This window comes from Ctenopharyngodon idella, chromosome 22, assembly GCF_019924925.1.
Source record: "Ctenopharyngodon idella isolate HZGC_01 chromosome 22, HZGC01, whole genome shotgun sequence".
Lineage (NCBI taxonomy): Eukaryota > Metazoa > Chordata > Actinopteri > Cypriniformes > Xenocyprididae > Ctenopharyngodon > Ctenopharyngodon idella.
The window spans coordinates 12,022,235-12,040,395 of record NC_067241.1 but is presented as its reverse complement, the minus strand read 5'-3'; positions in this window follow the sequence as shown (position 1 = coordinate 12,040,395).

The following is an 18,161-nucleotide window of genomic DNA, read 5'->3' as shown; positions in this document are numbered from 1 at the left end:
GAGGCGGGCACGCTAACAAGGACGCTAAAGACTGCAGTCGCTAGCCTCAGTCTCTAGTGCGCCTCTTGAGGCCAGGGGAGTGAAGTTTACACGCAGAGCTCTTACTAGCTGGCCTCTGTTACACTCACCGCCTTAAACCTCACTTCCATCCGGGTCATGGCAACAAATGTAACCTGCTAGACCCTCTCTGAGCGGGACTTGAACCTGCGTCCCCGGCATGGGAGGCGAGTGCGCTAACAAGGACGCTAAAGCCCAAAGTATACTTCAGCCACACACCGCACACTCGTCTTGTTTTTGAATCGCTCTTTCCACACTCTTCTTCGACGACTGCACATTGTGCTCAGTACTATGCCTATTGCCACCTAGTGGACTCTTCTGTCCTTCTTGCGCATGCGCTGTTGTACGCACACCGTCCGCGTGGTCTCGAAATTTGGGCTGCACGCGGACAACAGCGCATGCGCAAGAAGGACAGAAGAGTCCACTAGGTGGCAATAGGCACAGTACTGAGCACAATGTGCAGTCGTCGAAGAAGGGTGTGGAAAGAGCGATTCAAAAACAAGACGAGTAAATTTAGAAGCATAACTTCCTTCATTGTTTTTGATTCCTGATCTTCTGAACTATGTTGCAATGGTGGTTGCATTATTTTTCTTCTTCGATACTGCCCAGCGAATGTCCTGTTGATGACACGATGTCTGGTAAGAGTATAGAAATAATTGTACTGCGCATGTGTCAAACTCGGTGATCCGCGCGCATCCGTGGTCGAGTATACTTTGAAAGATGCGCGGACACAACTGCGCGCAAGACGTGTCCGGGCACGGAAAGTGAAGTATACCCAGGCCTTAAAGACCGCAGTCTCTAGCGCGCCTCTTGAAGCCAGAGGAGTAACATTGGTAACCAGACAGTTGACGGTAACCACTGTATTTTTTTTTTCCTTCTATGGAAGTCAATGGCTTCCGTCAACTGTCTGGTTACCAACATTCTTCAAAATATCTTCTTTTGTGCTCAACAGAAGAAAGAAACTCATACAGGTTTGGAACAACTTGAGGGTGAGAAAATTATGACAGAATTTTAATTTTTGGGTGAACTATCCCTTTAACGGTAAAAGACTGTAAAATGCTACAGTAACAACTTAACAGATCTAATAGGACATTTCATGTAATTCTACAGTAAAATACTGTTTAGTTTACAGTTTTTGAAAGGGAAAAACTTTCCTTTTGAAGCAATTTTTGCTAGAAATTGCTAGTAAATTTCACAAATGATTAAAAAAACTCCAGCAACATATTGAATTAAAAATGAAATTTTGAAGTGCTTGTAAAACATACTCTAATAATCTTTGTTTTATTTACAACTTTGAAAAAAAAAATAGGCTTTATGTGGAATATCACATGAACAAACAGGAAAGCAGGTCTAATTTCATCCGTTTGTTGGAGAAAGCGCCATGACAGGTATGAAATCGAGGCTGTGAGGGATAGACTTACAGGGTTTTTTTTAATGACTTCCACTTTAAAAAAATGTATAAAGCTCCCTGATTACTTATAATTTTCCACAGCTCATGTTGTCTGGAGTTTTTTATCTACTGAAACTACTTGGAATGATATTTTTGCAGTGTTTCGTAAGCAGAACAATCCAAAAACATTAAAATAACATTATAACTCACTGAAGAGGTGTATGTCTGTCCCTCACAGCCTCACTTTCCTTCCCATTAAAAATAAAAGATAGCGCTGATGTGAATAAGGTCTATAATTAACGAAGCACATACAAAAGACCTGAACCGGAAGCGATGTGACCTGTTTTACAGAATACGGAAGTTTGTTGCTCATAACATACAGCTTTTAGTACTTCAGTAGGTTGGTATATTAACATTATCAGATAATGAAATATACGTTTTTACTGTAAATTTAGGTAAAGTGTAAAACCTACAATTTGGGTATCAATTTTTTTTTTTTTTACTGTAAATTTTACAGATTGTTTTTTTTATATAGTGAATAACATACAGCATGCAATAACCTCACATACAAGTCCACCTTTCACCTTAGATGAAGGATCACAGTTTGTTAGATCAGCAAAACAAATAAGTCAATAGTCGAGGCTAGGGAGTCCTCCCAGGAGTGGCATCCATCTTGGCGGTGACTGGCAGCTCTGTCAATGAGCAGGAAGGCAGTAATGTGTTGGCATTTGGAGGGCAGCAGGAGGAGGAGGAGGTGCTGGTAGAGCTGATAAGAAGGAGAGAAGAGGGGGGAGGCCCATTCTAATCAACACTTTGCTCTATTAATAACGCATGAGATAGAGGAACAGCAGAACTCCCACTGATGAGCTTGGCACGCGCTTGCTTTATAGAGTGGCTTGTAGTGTTGATGTGGTTATCTGCTGTTGTTTATTTCCTCTTTGATTACAAAAAGAGTTGGCCAAGTCTTACAATTCACCTTCTCATGAGTAGAAGCTAATAATTACATTATAGTTTGGAATTGTGACAACAACAACAACAACAGTTTGTTTAGCTATGCAGAACTCACCATTAGGTTATTCTGGTTGGTTTTAGCATGTTGCTGTGATGTTAGTGGTGCTATACCTGACCCTCAGGTTTGCCCTGCTACAAAAGAGTGATTAATATAATTACAAATAAAATACACTACCGTTCAAAAGTCTGGGGTCAGCAAGATTTTTTTTTTTTTTTAAAGAAATTAATACTTTCATTCAGTGACAGAAATCTTTTGTAACATTATAAATGTCTATACTATTTCAAATAAATGCTCTATTTCAACTAAATGCTTTCTGTTCTGTTCCTGAAAATGTATGTTTTTTTTTGTTTTGTTTTTTGCTGAAGATTCAAATAACATTTTAAAATATATTACGTTAGACAGAAGTTATTTTAAATTGTAATAATATTTCACAATTTTACTGAGTTCTTTTGAAACATTAACCAATCTTATCAACCCCGCTTGAGAACAATGCAATGCAAAACAGGATTTTTCTCCATATAGTGGACTTCACTGGGGTTTTTTGCAGTTTTGCAACCTGCAACCAAATTGCAGTTTCAGTGCAGCTTCAAAGGGCTCTACACGATCCCAGCCGAAGAGTAAGGGTCTTATCTAGTGAAACAATTGGCCATTTTCTAAAAAAACAAATACTCGTCTTTTTAACCACGCGTCTTGCACTGCTCTGCGATCCGCCACGCATGAGGTAATCACATTATGAAGGTCATGCGTGATGTAGGTGAAAGTACAGATCCAGTGTCTACAAAGCAAACATGCAAAGACTAAGTCAAACGGCCTTTACAAAAAAAAAAAAAAAAAGGTAAAACAACTATATCTGGCAATTTTGAAGTTGGAGGAGTAAATTAGATTTTTCGCCCTACCGCGGTACTTCCGCCTACGTCACGCGTGACCTGTCCAATGTGATTACGTAATGCGTGGTGCACCGCAGAGCTAGTGCAAGATGAGCATTTGTGGTTAAAAAGTAAATATATTTTTATTTTAGAAAATGACCAATCGTTTAGCTAGATAAGAACGTTATTCCTCGGCTGGGATTGTGTAGAGTCCTTTGAAGCTGCACTGAAACTGCAATTTGGACCTTCAACCCGGTGAACCCCACTGAAGTCCACTATATGGAGAAAAATCCTGGAATGTTTTCCTCAAAAACCTTAATTTCTTTTCGACTGAAGAAAGCAAGGCATGAACATCTTGGATAACGGGGCGGAGGGTTAATTCTGAAGTGAACTAATCCTTTAAGTTTGCAAGGCATAAAAATGGGTGAACAAGATCAACAAATGTAAGTACGATTTTCAGTAAGATTTTGGCCCAAAATGGTTCTGTCATTTGAGCCGAAACTCTTTTTGTTGAGCCTCACTTATTCCACATCCCTGTTTTGTAATCTTGATCCAAACGTTTGTTCCACACCTTTTTTAGGTGGTGTAGCCTAGTGGTTGAAGAACTGGTAACTGAAAGGATATAGGTTCCAACCCAGCAGGAGGCGACCCATGATCTTTCCCCATTGTGCACTTGAGCAAGACACTTAACCTCATGTTTCTCCAGGGGGATTGTCCCTGTAATAAGTATACTGAGAGTTGCTTAGGATAAAAGCATTAACTGAATGATAAATTAGCGTCTAACTCAAGAGATTTTTTTCTCTCATTAACCGTATTCCACAGTCCTGTTCCATAATCCTTTCCCGCAATCCTATTTCATAGTCCTATTCATGAGTCTCTGTCCTGTTCTGCAGTCTTGGTATATAGTCCTGCATCATGTTCCTGGCAATCTTTGAGTCCCCAGAGTGATTGTGTGAACCGGTGAGTAATCTCCCTGCTAGTATGCCTGAGTTTCCATTGATTTTGTCTCAACTTCCAGCTCCCCCAATTACCTCCATTCAAGCCTGTTAGTGGCCATGACGTCAGGGGAGTGATAGTGGATCCTGGTCTTTGCTCTCTGATCTGTTTGTTTACACAACTAATTATTCCTGCTGCTTCCTTTCATTAGGAGAAGCTGAGCTATTGGGTTGTCTGGAACACTAAGTGCTTGTTTTGTTTGGTGTGCAGGGACTGGATAGAGAGAGAGGTGGCTGTAGAGGGTTCAGACTGTTTCATACTGCAGGGCTTGGCAATGGGAATATCTAAACCTATACCTATAATATAGAGAATTTGCAACTCAAAATGGCCGCAAATGCAACTTGAAATTTACCTTGTATCTCAGTTTCATGGGAATCAGTGCTTGTGCCATCATAGCTAAGTCATGGCTATTTTCTTTTTGCCACTTTTATTGACTTGATAGTTGAAAGAAGACAGAAAATAGGGAGGATAGGACTGGGTTGTGTCCAACTTGTTAACATCAATGTGAATTGCTGTTTGCAACCCATTTTATTTCCATAATATGGAATCTCGTTTCTGCCTCAGAAGATAAATGGTCCCACTTTATATTGAGTGGCCTTAACTACTATGTACTTACATCAAAAATAAGTACAATGTACTTACTTTGGTCATTTTGTATTGCAGAACACTTGTGCTGCTATTGAGGTGGGATACAGGTAAGGTTAGGGACAGCTTTGGTGGTATGGGTAGGTGTAAGGGATGGGTCAACAGTGTAATTATAAATGTAATTACAGATGTAATTATATGCAGATATTTTTAACATATAAGTACAGTGTAAAAACATGTATGTACACAATAAGTGCATTGTATCAAAAGATGAGTAATTTAAATGTAAGTAGTAGTTAAGGCCACCTAATATAAAGTGGGACCAGATAAATAAAGGTAATTGCAACTTTTCTCACATCACATTATATCTGGCAATGCCACTTTGTCTGGTTTTGTTTCTCATAATAGTGACTGATCTAACAGTGCTACTTTAAATCTCACAATGTGACTTTTTAACTCACAATGTAAATTTATATCTCGCAAAATATATTTCATAGTGTGACTTTATATTTCAAAATGTGACTTTAATTCTTATTTTAATCTCACAATTGCCTTCCTGCAGCTCAAACAGTAGATCATAGAGCTAGCAACCCCAAGGTCATGGGTTTGAATCCCAGTGAAAACTGATAGAAATAATATAATCCGCTTAGCATATAAATGTATGCATAAATGTTAATAATTACCTTTTTTATTTTTTACCCTAGGAGCAAACATGTTTTCATAGTAATGTGATGTATTTCTTAGCAAAACAGGATATTGAACGGGAATAAATAGGGCGAGAATCGATGAAAAGTGGCCGTCCGTGCCATAATGAATCCCAAATGTGAGCTTGCTAAAATTATGCCTGCTTAACTATTTGGATATTGGTTAACATTATTAATTCAGAGGACGAGCAAGTTACATTTTAATAAAATATTTTCTTGGAATAACACGCACCAATGAATTGTGCACAATAAAACAAGAGATGTGCATTAAGCAGGGTCAATTCTGATTTCATGTTGACTTTAAAGTGGACATAAAGGCCTTCGTGCAGGGGGTTAACATTTCTTCTATTTAATGAGACCACTCCGAACAAATCCTTACAGCCTGCTAATGAGGACAGGAAGTCAAGAAGACTTACTCTCATTTCCTCTGAGCCTCAGCCCACTCTTATTTAGTCTGGCTCTCGCCGCTCTCCGAGTGCCTGCTTGCATCTCGTGTTTGTGTGTTAGGTTTTTCCCCCCTGTTAAACTTCATTGTAGTGAATTATGTCTGGGAGGGTTGTGCGAGCAAGCAAGACCCTGCATCTGCAGTCCCCCTCCCCCCTTTCCCAGCAACCCCAGCGCACTCAGCAGTGAGAGGAGAGTGCCAAAGAGAGCACAGCCGTGGCTCCTTAATGACTCCCATCCCTCTCTGTGCCACGTTATTAATTAGCTCAATGATCCTTGCCGATGGGACCTGGGCGGCGGATTAGAGCCCCCCGGCACACGCCCGCGGCTGCCACTGTCGGAAAGGTGAAGAGGGACAGGACCGTGCACTGCGTGTCTCTGGAGAACCTGGGCACTGCAGCCAGTATCACTCTCAGAGCCCATGGGAACCAGGTGTGTGTAACAGAGAGATAGTGAGAAAGCAGAATGCGGTATGTGTGCATGTATCTATGAGAGATAATATGTGAGCATACAAGCGTATGTATACAGTGCTTACTTTCACCATTCTGTCTTTCCTGTGCACATGTGACAAAGGAGAGGCTTATGGCCCACCTGAGTGTGATTGAAATCTCTCCTCTACGTGTGACTGCAGGAGACGGTGTCTCCTTGCCCTCCCATCGAATCAATCTGTTTATCTAAGGCCCGGTGCTCATGGCACATACATTTGCGCTGGTCAAAATGAAAAGAAAGTGTGAAAGAGAGTGGGACTGGCCTCTCCAGATGCCTGGCAGTGGCATGGAACAAATTAACATAAATGTCATTGTCAGAATGGAATGAAGACAAAATCTGGGCCTGCGAGCAATCTGTGCTGCCAGCTGATGACAAGGAGACTCGTTTTAGCACACAAAGAAGACAGTCTGGTTGGAGAATAAAAGTGTTTTTTTAAATTATATTTAAAATCTGTTTGCTTTCTTTAAAGATGATGTAATTACCTTTAATTATTTTGTCTCCCAAAGAGTAGTCATTGATCATTATGGGTTTTTCGGGGGCTGATATCTACAAATAATTGCTCTGTTATTATATTTATGTGTATATATAATATAGATTGGCTTTTAACTGTCAATTCATTTCCTGAATTTGAATTGAGGTTGCAAACATTCTCCTTTCCTACATTTACATCTGCATTGTAATTCTGCATCAGATTTGAATGTAAGGAAGTAGAATTAAAATGAATTGAAATTCAAAAGAAATCATTCATATAACTGACTTTTAACTAGAAAAGCAAAGATTGTCAAGACTGTTGGCTTGAAAAAACCTTGTTTGAAAGTGTTTGACTAAAAAAAACCTTGAAGCATAGATAAAGATATAGGTATTTGAAATGACACTTTGTATTTAGTTTATATATTTTATCGTATTTAATAACTTTTGTGGATCAGGATGGAAGAAAATAGTGTTGTCAAAAGTACCGAACGCGATACCAATTTTAAAAATGTGACGTTTTGAGCGCTGCTGAGCCGATTCGCAAACACCTCTGATTGGCCATTGTGTACACGCGCTCATCGGATGTGTCTGTGATTGGCTACAATGATCAGCGCTTCAAAAACATGTTGTATATAGTCATCAATGACGCTCTTTAACGAGCGCTTACACAGATACACATGGGAGTATTTGAAAGCAGCCGTCTATCACGGACCGGTCTGCTGATAGACGCCTGCTTTCAAACGCTCCCGCTATCAAAACGCTTTATAATTCTTTAGAAACGCTCCTGTGCGTTGATCATTGTAGTCAATCACAGACATATCCGATGAGCACGTGAACACAAAGGCCAATCAGAGGTGTTTACGAATGCGCTCAAAGCATCACATTTTTAAAATTTCAGTACCGACTTGGTATCTCAGTCGGTACTTTTGACAACACTAGAAGAAAACTTCCCATAATGCGTTACCTGTGTTGAATTTCTTTGAATTTCAGTTCACTAAAAATCCTCTTCCTGTTATTCCGATTGAAATTGGTGTTGGGGCCTGAAATTAGGCTGTTTGGCCAAAAGGCAAGGGCCAGTTGTGTGTTTGGAAAGTTAATTTTTTTTTGCAATCCCATCTAGTGCCGCCAGTTGAGTCTAGCCAGGCGAGTTCAAAATGAGAGAACCACTTCCCCGGGGTTGGATCAGAGTACATTTGTAGATTTGGAAGCAGAGCTTCATCTTTATTGGTCCAGCATCAGAGCGTCAACACATGTGGTGGGCCATTTGGGTCTTGTCTGAGTAAATTGGCATTCAAGTCGCATCCTGCTTGCAGTCTGATCCTGGCGGCTGCGATAATGCTAATGGCAGCGTGTTGGCGTGGCGTTGAGACACTCGCTCTCTCGCATCATACGTCTCTATATGGCTCTCGGCATCACCAAGGTGACAGCTGCGCGCTGCCTGTGTGATTATTGACTGGGTGAACTCGGCACGACCCCGCTGGTGTGCGAGTAAAGGGCAGGGAGTTAGTGTATGCCGCACTGTCTGTCAGAGATGTCAATACTGTGATGAATGGAGGGGCTGGTTATTAAAGCAGAATTAGAGCGGGGGGCACGGGGAGGGGGGCGGGTTTGGAGGAGGGCGATAAATGATGGTGCAAATGGCTCTGCAGTCGAGGGCTGTAGTGCCGGATGGCACAGCATCAGTGTCATCCGTCTTTATTATCCTCCAGGGAGAGGAAAGAGAGAGAGCGATAGAACGAGGGAAGGTTGGGGAGCGGTCAGGGATACAAGAGCCCATCAAAGAGCCTTGCCTTGCACTGATTCCCCCTGCTGGTCACTTTCTCTCTTCCTCTCACCTTAAAGTCGTCCCCTTCTCCTTCTCTGACTTCTCTGCGCTCTTTCGTTCTCCTTCTTTCCCCTCCATTTTCTCCAGCACAGAGGGAGGGAAAGACCCCCTACTGCTATTAATCATGGTGAAGTCTCAAAGCCCAGCGGCTGTGCATACTCATGCAGGCAGACGCACCAACATCCGCGCACGCGGGCGATGTGTGGAACGGGCCAGCCGGTGGGTTCACTGCACAGTCACAGTGTGCGAGGAGAGAGGGCGATTGGAGGAGCTAGTGCTTGGCCGGCCCCTTCGTGACATGCCGCCATGACTGCAGATGAGGATGCTGCTCGCTATTCGTATTCTCTCCTCACGCGCCGCCGAGCCCACAGAGAGGCTGTTGCTTTTTTCTAATTAGTGCTTTATTTATTGATACCCCAGTTAACATCCCTCCTAATTTTGGGAAGACTCTGTCTCTATTACTGGAGGATTCATCTGCTTCCGTTTCTTTACTTTGCTCCAGAGAACAGCTCACTTTCCTCTCTTTACCAACCATTTCTATTCTTCCTTATTTTAAGAAAATTTGCATATTTATACAAACTGTCTCACCTTGATCAGTACTCAAGTTTAGTTGTACCTTCAGGGATCCATACTGCAATAAAATGGTTGACAACTGCGACAAAAAAAAAAAACGTGCGACAATCATTCAAAATCTAGTCATCATTATGCGTGAAATAAGACTAAGGCTGCATCCGAAATCGCGTACTTCCCTACAGTTTAGTAGGCGAAAAACAGTATGTGACAAAAAAGTATATCCGAATTCACAGTATACTCATAAAAGGGTATAGGCAAAAAGTACCCGGATGACCTACTACTTTCGGCGAGATTCTGAAGTGTGCGTTTGATGGACACTTTACAATCCCATGAGGCCACGGGAGAGGATTCGTGAAAAGCAGTGAAGCGACATATCTGACACTGTAGGTCACATGATAATGACAACATGGCGAAATTCATTCCTACTAAACACACTCACACTATATAGAACGTACTTTTTTAGTGGTTGTGAAGTGATTACTTATTCAAAATAAGTACTTACTCAAGAGTATGCGATTTTTGGACTGCCTAACTGCCATGTCTTGACGAATGCTCACACTTAGTTGTACTTTCAGGGCTCTGTACCGCGATAAAATGTTGAAAAACTGCTTCAAAAAACACCTACACGTTTTCTAAAGATCTAAATAACAGCATTTTACGAATCATGACATTGCCAGTGACGACTAGATTTTTCAATGATTGTCGCAAATATTGTTTTTTGAAAACGAGCCATGATTTCCGATTCACAATCAAATGACTCTTTTGAACCAGATCGTGTAAATGAGTCGGTTAAACGCTGCATCCAAAATTGAATACTTCCCTACTATATAGTATGCGTAAAACAGCACGCTATAAGAGTGGTATGTCCGAATACATAGTATTTTAAAAAAAATGTAGACAAAGTCCCGGGATGACCTACGACTTCTGCCGATATTCTGAAGTGCGCATTTATGGACACTTTACATCCCATGAGGCCACGGGAGCCACGCATTTATGAATGGCAGTGAAGTTACGCAACTGACGCTGTAGGTCACATAACAGTAACAAAATGGCGGATGTAGTACGCCTGAATTTCATTCATACTACACATATTCATACTAGCTACAATGGTCGCAAAGTAAATTCATATTCAAATGTAGTACCTACTCAGACAGTATGTGATTTCAGACACAGTGGAAATGATTTGCGAGCCTTTGTGACTTGAATCAGACTCTTTCAGCAAGTGAATTGTACTTACAATCTGTTGAGTTCACAACAGACTCCCTCACTGAACTATGACTGATTCATAATAAACCAAGAACTGTTACTGTGATGTATTTGTGTGTGTGATATACAGGACAGACTGATTGCTCATATAACATGTAATTAAAGAAACATTTTTACAACAGTGTGGTATTTAAAAAAAAAAAATCAACAAATATTTAAATTAATTTTTAATATATATATTAAAATAATAATAAAAAAAAAAAAAAAAAAAAAAAATATATATATATATATATATATATATATATATAAAAAGTTTATGCTTGGTTATTGTTAAGTATAGTGAGGAAACTTTTGTTTGGAAGAAAGACATTTTATTTAGTCTGTAGCCCTGACTATCCAGTTGTCTTTCTCACATTTCAGCTGCGGAGTGCTTGTTGCTTTAACTTGCCCTGTTTTGGCAGGTGACTCCGCGCCATCTGCGTTCTGTCGTTCCGCCACTTAAATGAAAGTCTGGATCATTGTTGCGGTAGACAAAACATTTACTCGAGGTTTTCAGGAAGAGAGCCAGAACACTTAGAAGGATAACTGTGTTTGAGATTAATATGATCCAAGTTGTTGTCTCATGATCACTCCCATAATGTAAGAGAGACTCTTAACCTCAAAATCTCTTACTCAACCCTCTTAACATCGGAAAGACAAACACAACTAATTTTAGGAAAAGCGCCAAACACGGCCCTTAATTACCAGCCACTCCCTTTGACCAGCATGTTATTCACTCTCATTTATGCGTGTCATCTCAGTGTGCGGCCACTGTAAGGCTGACACTCATAAAATGGGAACTTAACCCCAGTGTTCAGTCATTCACAGCTCATGTCCTTTTTTTCCACACCCTTTTTATCTTCCGCAAAGATAAAACTTGGCCTGCAGCTAATATTCTTGAAATAAACCCCTTCAACCTTATTTTTACTCCAGCCGTTTTATATTTGACAGTCAATTCAAGTGAGTATGTTGCTGTCCTGCATTAAAGGAATATTATGAATTCAGTGCATATTTGATTTACGTCTTTTCTACAAAAAAGAAAGAAAAAATTATGCACTTACAATGGAAGTGAATGGGGCCCGTTTTTGTAGCATTTAAAATGAGAATTGTGAAGCTTATAATTAATACATGAATTCTTCTGTTAAAACATGCATTATTTGAGCAGTAAATGTGCTTAAATCATAATTTTACAGTCATTTTAGAATGATTATAAAGAGTTTGGTCACACTTTAGATTAGGGTCCAATTCTCACTAACTAACTATTAACTTTTGCCTCAAACTCCTAATTACTGCTTATTAATAGTTAGTAAGGTAGTTGTTAAGTTTAGGTATTAGGTATAATTAAGGATATAGAATAAGGCATTAATATGTGCTTTATAAGTACTAATAAACAGCCAATATACTAGAAATGTGCATGCTAATATGCAACTAGTTAATAGTGAGAATTTTACCCTAAAATAAAGTGTTACCAAGAGTTTTAGCCAATATGATGTCATGGAAAGATGTTGTAAAATATGATATAACTTTACGCAAAAACGGTTTGTAAGTGAATCATGTTGGCTCGCTAAAATCATGTTGGCTATACTATTGAAACTGTGAGGGACAAATGGAAATTTTTGGTGATCAACAATATGCCACAAATTCTGTTGATTGAACTTAAAGGGTTAGTTCACCCAAAAATGAAAATTCTGTCATTAATTACTCACCCTCATGTCGTTCCACACCCGTAAGACCTTCGTTCATCTTCGGAACACAAATTAAGATATTTTTGATAAAATCTGTTGGCTCAGTGAGGCCTGCGTTGCCAGCAAGATCATTTCCTTTTTCAATGCCCAGAAAGGTACTAAAAACATATTTAAAATGTTCATGTGACTACAGTGGTTCAACTTTAATATTATAAAGCGACAAGAATACTTTTTGTGCGCCAAAAAAAACAAAATAGTGACTTTATTCAACAATATCTAGTAATATCTTTTGTTTCGAATCAGTGGTTTGGAGCGCCAAAGTCACGTGATTTCAGTAAACAAGGCTTTGTTATGTCATAAGGGTTTCGAAATTTCAATAGATCACGTGACATTGGCAGTTTGATACATGCTCCAAACCACTGATTCGAAACAAAAGATTCGTAAAGCTTCGAAGCTTAATGAAGCAGTGTTTTGAAATCGCCCATCACTAGATATTGTTGAATAAAGTCGCTACTTTGTTTTTTTTGCTGCACAAAAAGTATTCTCGTCTCTTAATAATAAGGTTGAACCACTGTAGTCACATGAACTGTTTTAAATATGTCTTTAGTAGCTTTCTGGGCATTGAAAAAGGAAATGATCTTGCTGGCAATGCTGGCCTCACTGAGCCATCGGATTTTATAAAAAATATCTTAATTTGTGTTCCGAAGATGAACGAAGGTCTTACGGGTGTGGAACGACATGAGGGTGAGTAATTAATGACAGAATTTTCATTTTTTGGGTGAACTAACCCTTTAACTTGTACTGAACCTGGAATATTCCTTTAAAGAGACGATAAACCAAATGGGTCAAATAAGCCCCGCCGTGTGAACGGAAGAAAGCAATCAGTTAATTAATTATTACATTAGCTGCCGGTTCTCTCAGGTGATCAGTCAGTGCCGCAGTGCTCCTATCCCTCCAATCCGGCCGCTATCTCATCCCAACACCTGCAGTTCTCCCTTCCTCTCCTGCAACGCTCCTCTCCGGGCCCTTTGGGCTTCTCCTCTCTGCCCAGATGGAGCGAGACCCGTGTGTCACATCAATCCGAGTGTACTATTTATATTTATGTACGAAAGAGAGAAGGGGAGAAACCATGGCACTGTGGGGTTTATTGACTAAGCATTAAGTGGGCATTATCAGACGATAGGGATGTTATTTATGAGGCAGAGGGAGAGACACTGTGGCTGAGTTATGTGAGAACCAGCCTGAGGATGAAAGCTGCTCACACAGAGAGGGCTGATAGTAGCCTGCCTCTGTCCCCTCGCCTTGGCGCAGGAAACGGGGTGTGACGTACCCAGCTGAAAAGAGCTGCAAATTTATGGACAGTCGGTCCGTGCCAGCCTATAGGTCAGCCATGGCCTGTTTATCTGTGTCTCGCTGTCGTCGCTATGGTCAGGGATCAATGGCGCTATGCAGAGCAGATGCAAAAGTTCAATGACAAATATGACACTGTGTGCTAGAAGAATGCAGATGTGCATATAATGCAGGACCTGTGGGAGAGAGAATTGATATATTGTTGTGATTTATTTGTGTAAATTCATGTTTTAAATATTACTTGCTAATATTTTGGAAAGGTGAGATAAAAGGGGTCACAGACCTAGATGTTTTCAACCTTATTGTTTTTATACCTGTGTGAAAAAGCACCATTTATTTGCTTTATGTTTTCCTTCAGTTAATTTACTCGTATCGCCACTTGCTCATTAATAATAAGAGCTGTGGATCAATGTGAAATATGAGCTGTAAATCCCAATGCCAGCTCTGCAGAAGCCAAATTGACCCTATTTACTTTCTTCATATGCTTTCCTGGTGTTGTTGAGCTCGATTTAGAAGTGCATGTTGTTGCAAAGAAAATTTTTTTTATTTTTTTTTTTTGTAATCTGATGTCACCAAGACTTATTTTTCACCCCCTACCCACCAATCAACTGTCATAAAATAAATCCTGAATTACATCGATTGTCCCGTTGCGCTCGGAAATACATCACATTAGGGAACTAAAATTTTTGAATACAATTTCTTATTGAAGTAGAGATGTGAAAATGTGAAAAACTTTTGGACCATTGGAATGTATGTTCATGACTTAAATCATTTGGCAACCGTATTTGTGTAGATTCATTCTTTGTGCGAATTTTGCATCCTTCAGTAAGTCCAGCCTCACAGAATTTAAAATGTTAGGCACAGATTTCATAGCCTCTTGTGTAATGCTTATAGAGCCTCAGATACAGTAATATCCATATCAGTTATAGCCAAGTTCCCTCTGGGTGTCTGAGCAGGTCCCAAAGGGTACGTGCAAAGATTTCATGCATTTTATAGGATTAACAACTTTTTAAACAGTCAATATTAAATATTTAAAAAACACGTTTATTTATTTATTTATCTATCTATCTGTTAGGGGTGTGACGAGATCTCGTGCCACAATATTAAAATGTGATGAGATTTCTCATCAAGGTGAAAGACGCCATCGCCGTGAGGGTGAAATTAGCATAGAATGTGCCACCACTACGTTTACATTACATTACAGTGACCACCGCAGCACCGCCTCCACTGCTTTTTTTATAGAACAAAAAAAAAACATTTAATTCAGTTGTATAATGATCGCAATTGTAAACTATTGTAAGTGTCTGCTCTGCTCATCCAGCACGAGCTGCAGAGTCGCATACAGTGCAGCAGGTATCACAGTTCACTGATCATGTGACGAGAGTAAGGTGAGATGACTGACAAGACCATGGCGGAGGATTAGTTGCGTAACAGAGCCAAAGCATCCGACAAATGTCTTATCTTGTTGAATGCGTGCTCAGCATCGCCGCTCCCTATACACAGAGTATGTGCGATCGCGATTTCGCAAATTAGGCTACATTCAATAGCCTGTCTCCCAATATCAAACCTATCTTAGGCGGGGCTGTGTAGTTGAAACCACCTCTTAGCTCTGGTCTCTGTTTTGGTCTGTGTTTGCACTTATTGTATGCACTTAAAAACTGTTACTTATTTTTGTTATTTATACTGTTTTTATTTCTATGATCAATTTGTGGAAAGGAGTTCAGTTAGTTCACACACAGCTTCAGTCAGTGAGGTCTGAAGAGACTCAAAAATCATACAGGAGAGAAGCCAGTCAGTTGAGTTTGTGGCAAAACCTTTTACAGTGCTTGTATATTGTCTTTCAATGCATATGATAATTCATACTCAGAAAGTAGAACTGAAATGACATTCATTACAAGATGATTAGTTAAATTTTTTTCAGTCATGAATTTTGTCATTGAGGATTTCTTAAAAAATACTGTGCAAAAATCTCATCTCGTCTCATTCTTGTGAACCCAATCTCGTGTCTTGTCTCGTGAGCTAAGTGCATTGTCACACCTCTACTATCTAAAAACTTAAGTTACTATTTAAGATAAAACAAAAAGGTATTTTATTTAAAGAAAGACACCCCCCCCCCCACCCCCCCCCACACACACACTTATAACAGCAGCAGTACAAATAAGGAATCACATAATCATATTTCAAATATTTCACATTTTGTACAATTTGTGAGAGGACGCACTTGATTGATTACTAATACACACACACACACACATACACATTCTCATTTTGAGACCGTATCCATTGTTCTCACTTTAAAAGTAATTATATTTGTAGTAATGACCATTTTAATAATATTGTTGACAATGCTATACGGTATGATATAGCAAGTGTGACACGTCTGCTTTCTTGTCATTGAAGGGGTAGTTGAGGCTAAATGATGGCTGTGGTGTTTCTGGAGCAAAAATACAGTTGGGAAACACTTAAACTCCATATTCCCGAACTCAGACTCTCAAATCAGCCCGTCATGATTCCTGTTTAATATTGTCGCTGAGAATATGAACATTCTTTGAAGCTCTTTGGAGACCATCATTTGATTCATGTGTGACCAAATGCAAGTAATGTTTATAGCTGTATAACAGTTTAAGTGCTTTCTGCTGAAATATTGGTTGGATTTAAGACATATGGACAGAAATTAGAGGAAGGAGTGTTTCATTCACCAATGTCTCAGTTTATTTCGAATTACTTATTACAATCACAGCTGTTGATTCCGAAATTTTATTGCAGATTTACACGTCTCGTGTTTACCTCTCAGTGGCCAGGTTGCCACATAAAAATGAGGAATTACCAAATGCACTTTCAAAAATAAAACAAAATTCCTTTCTTCTTGAAACAGGAAAAAAAAATCACATGGGTCAGCCGAGCCTTTTAAGGACGGAGCTAAATCTGACATCACATATGATCGCGCACCTTTCTTGCTTCTATAAAATGCCAACATGCACAAACGCTCACACTTCACCTACCTAAAGCCATCTTTCTCTCTGGTAAACCAGGTCAACAAACAAAAAGCAATTATGTTAGGCAGCTGCCGCCTGGGAGTGGGTAATTACAGTGCAGTGTGGACAGCTTCATTCTAAACAGGTACTAAAAGCATCATTAATCATTTCCATCATGATGCTTCAGTCCGTTAACGATCACGTGACGCGCCGCCGAGGGCCCGCCAGGGATGGAAGGCAGGCTGCTGTGGGAGACGCCGGCGTGCGATTGGCTGCTGGCAGAAGTCCTTGCCGAGGTCAGCCAGTCAGCAGGCCTGACCCGCCAATGACCTTGTATCACTTGACCTTTGAAGGGCTCAGGATCACGCCTTGATATCGGCTGGGTAGCGAGCGTTGCAGAGGGAGGGAAAGATAAATGGCACGGTGGAGGAGAGGAATGGCGGAGGGATGGATGAATAGGAGAGAGGGGGAAGATGGAAGACGGTTAAGATGAAAAATAAAACAGTGGGTTGATTGAGCACCAGGGGTTTTCCCCTATGCACTGACTGACCAATAGAAATGCATTATTATGAAGTGTAGGTAAACTGCATTTTAATTATTTTAACATGAGTATTGTATCACATTGAATTTGGATGATTTTATTAGCATATATATATATATAGAGAGAGAGAGAGAGAGAGAGATATGGGTCATTGACGAATAAGGTTTTTAAAAGTGTCAAAAAATATAATGGCGATATAATTAATTTTCAAGTTTATAAGGTGTTAACAATGAGATTGTGGTTTTTATAATCAGTTAACACTGCTTTTGTCATTTATTAGAAGATGGACAAAATATGTAATCAAAAAAGTAATTTGGTTTAGCCAAAATTTCGGTTTTACCGAACGACGATATTTTCAAACAATGCTAACAGGCTGATATCTAGCTAGCTAGCAAAAGGACAATCAAACATTTTATATTTAGTACAAGTTTTTAAAATATTACTAAATTTTCCATGTTTTATAGCGGTTGTACTGAATGACCTGATAATTCGGGACATGCGTATGAGCAAGTGAAAACATGAATTTTTCAAATAGTTAAGAGAGAGTTAGTTACTTTGCTTCATGATCATGTGGTCCTTTGCAGGTGTCTGAATGATGTCACATCCTGTCACATGATATTGACCTCATGGCTTGATCCAAAATGGTCCCTTTATATTGGTTACTCCGAATGACATCAATGAAATTCATTTTTCCGGACATTCTTTCTCATAAAGCATGACTTCTACACATAATTTTAATACTATTTTGCACTATGTTGATTTATGATGTTTTAAAATCATGCAAGAATGAAAAATATATAAATTTATTCCATTTTAAGATATTTTAATCACAAATGAAATGGCTGTATTGTCCTTTGGACTGTTAAACCGAATGATCTTTGACACTTTAAAATCTTTAAAATAACTTTAAATATAATTAAAACCCTTTGGATTCAATAAAAAAGATCTAGTTG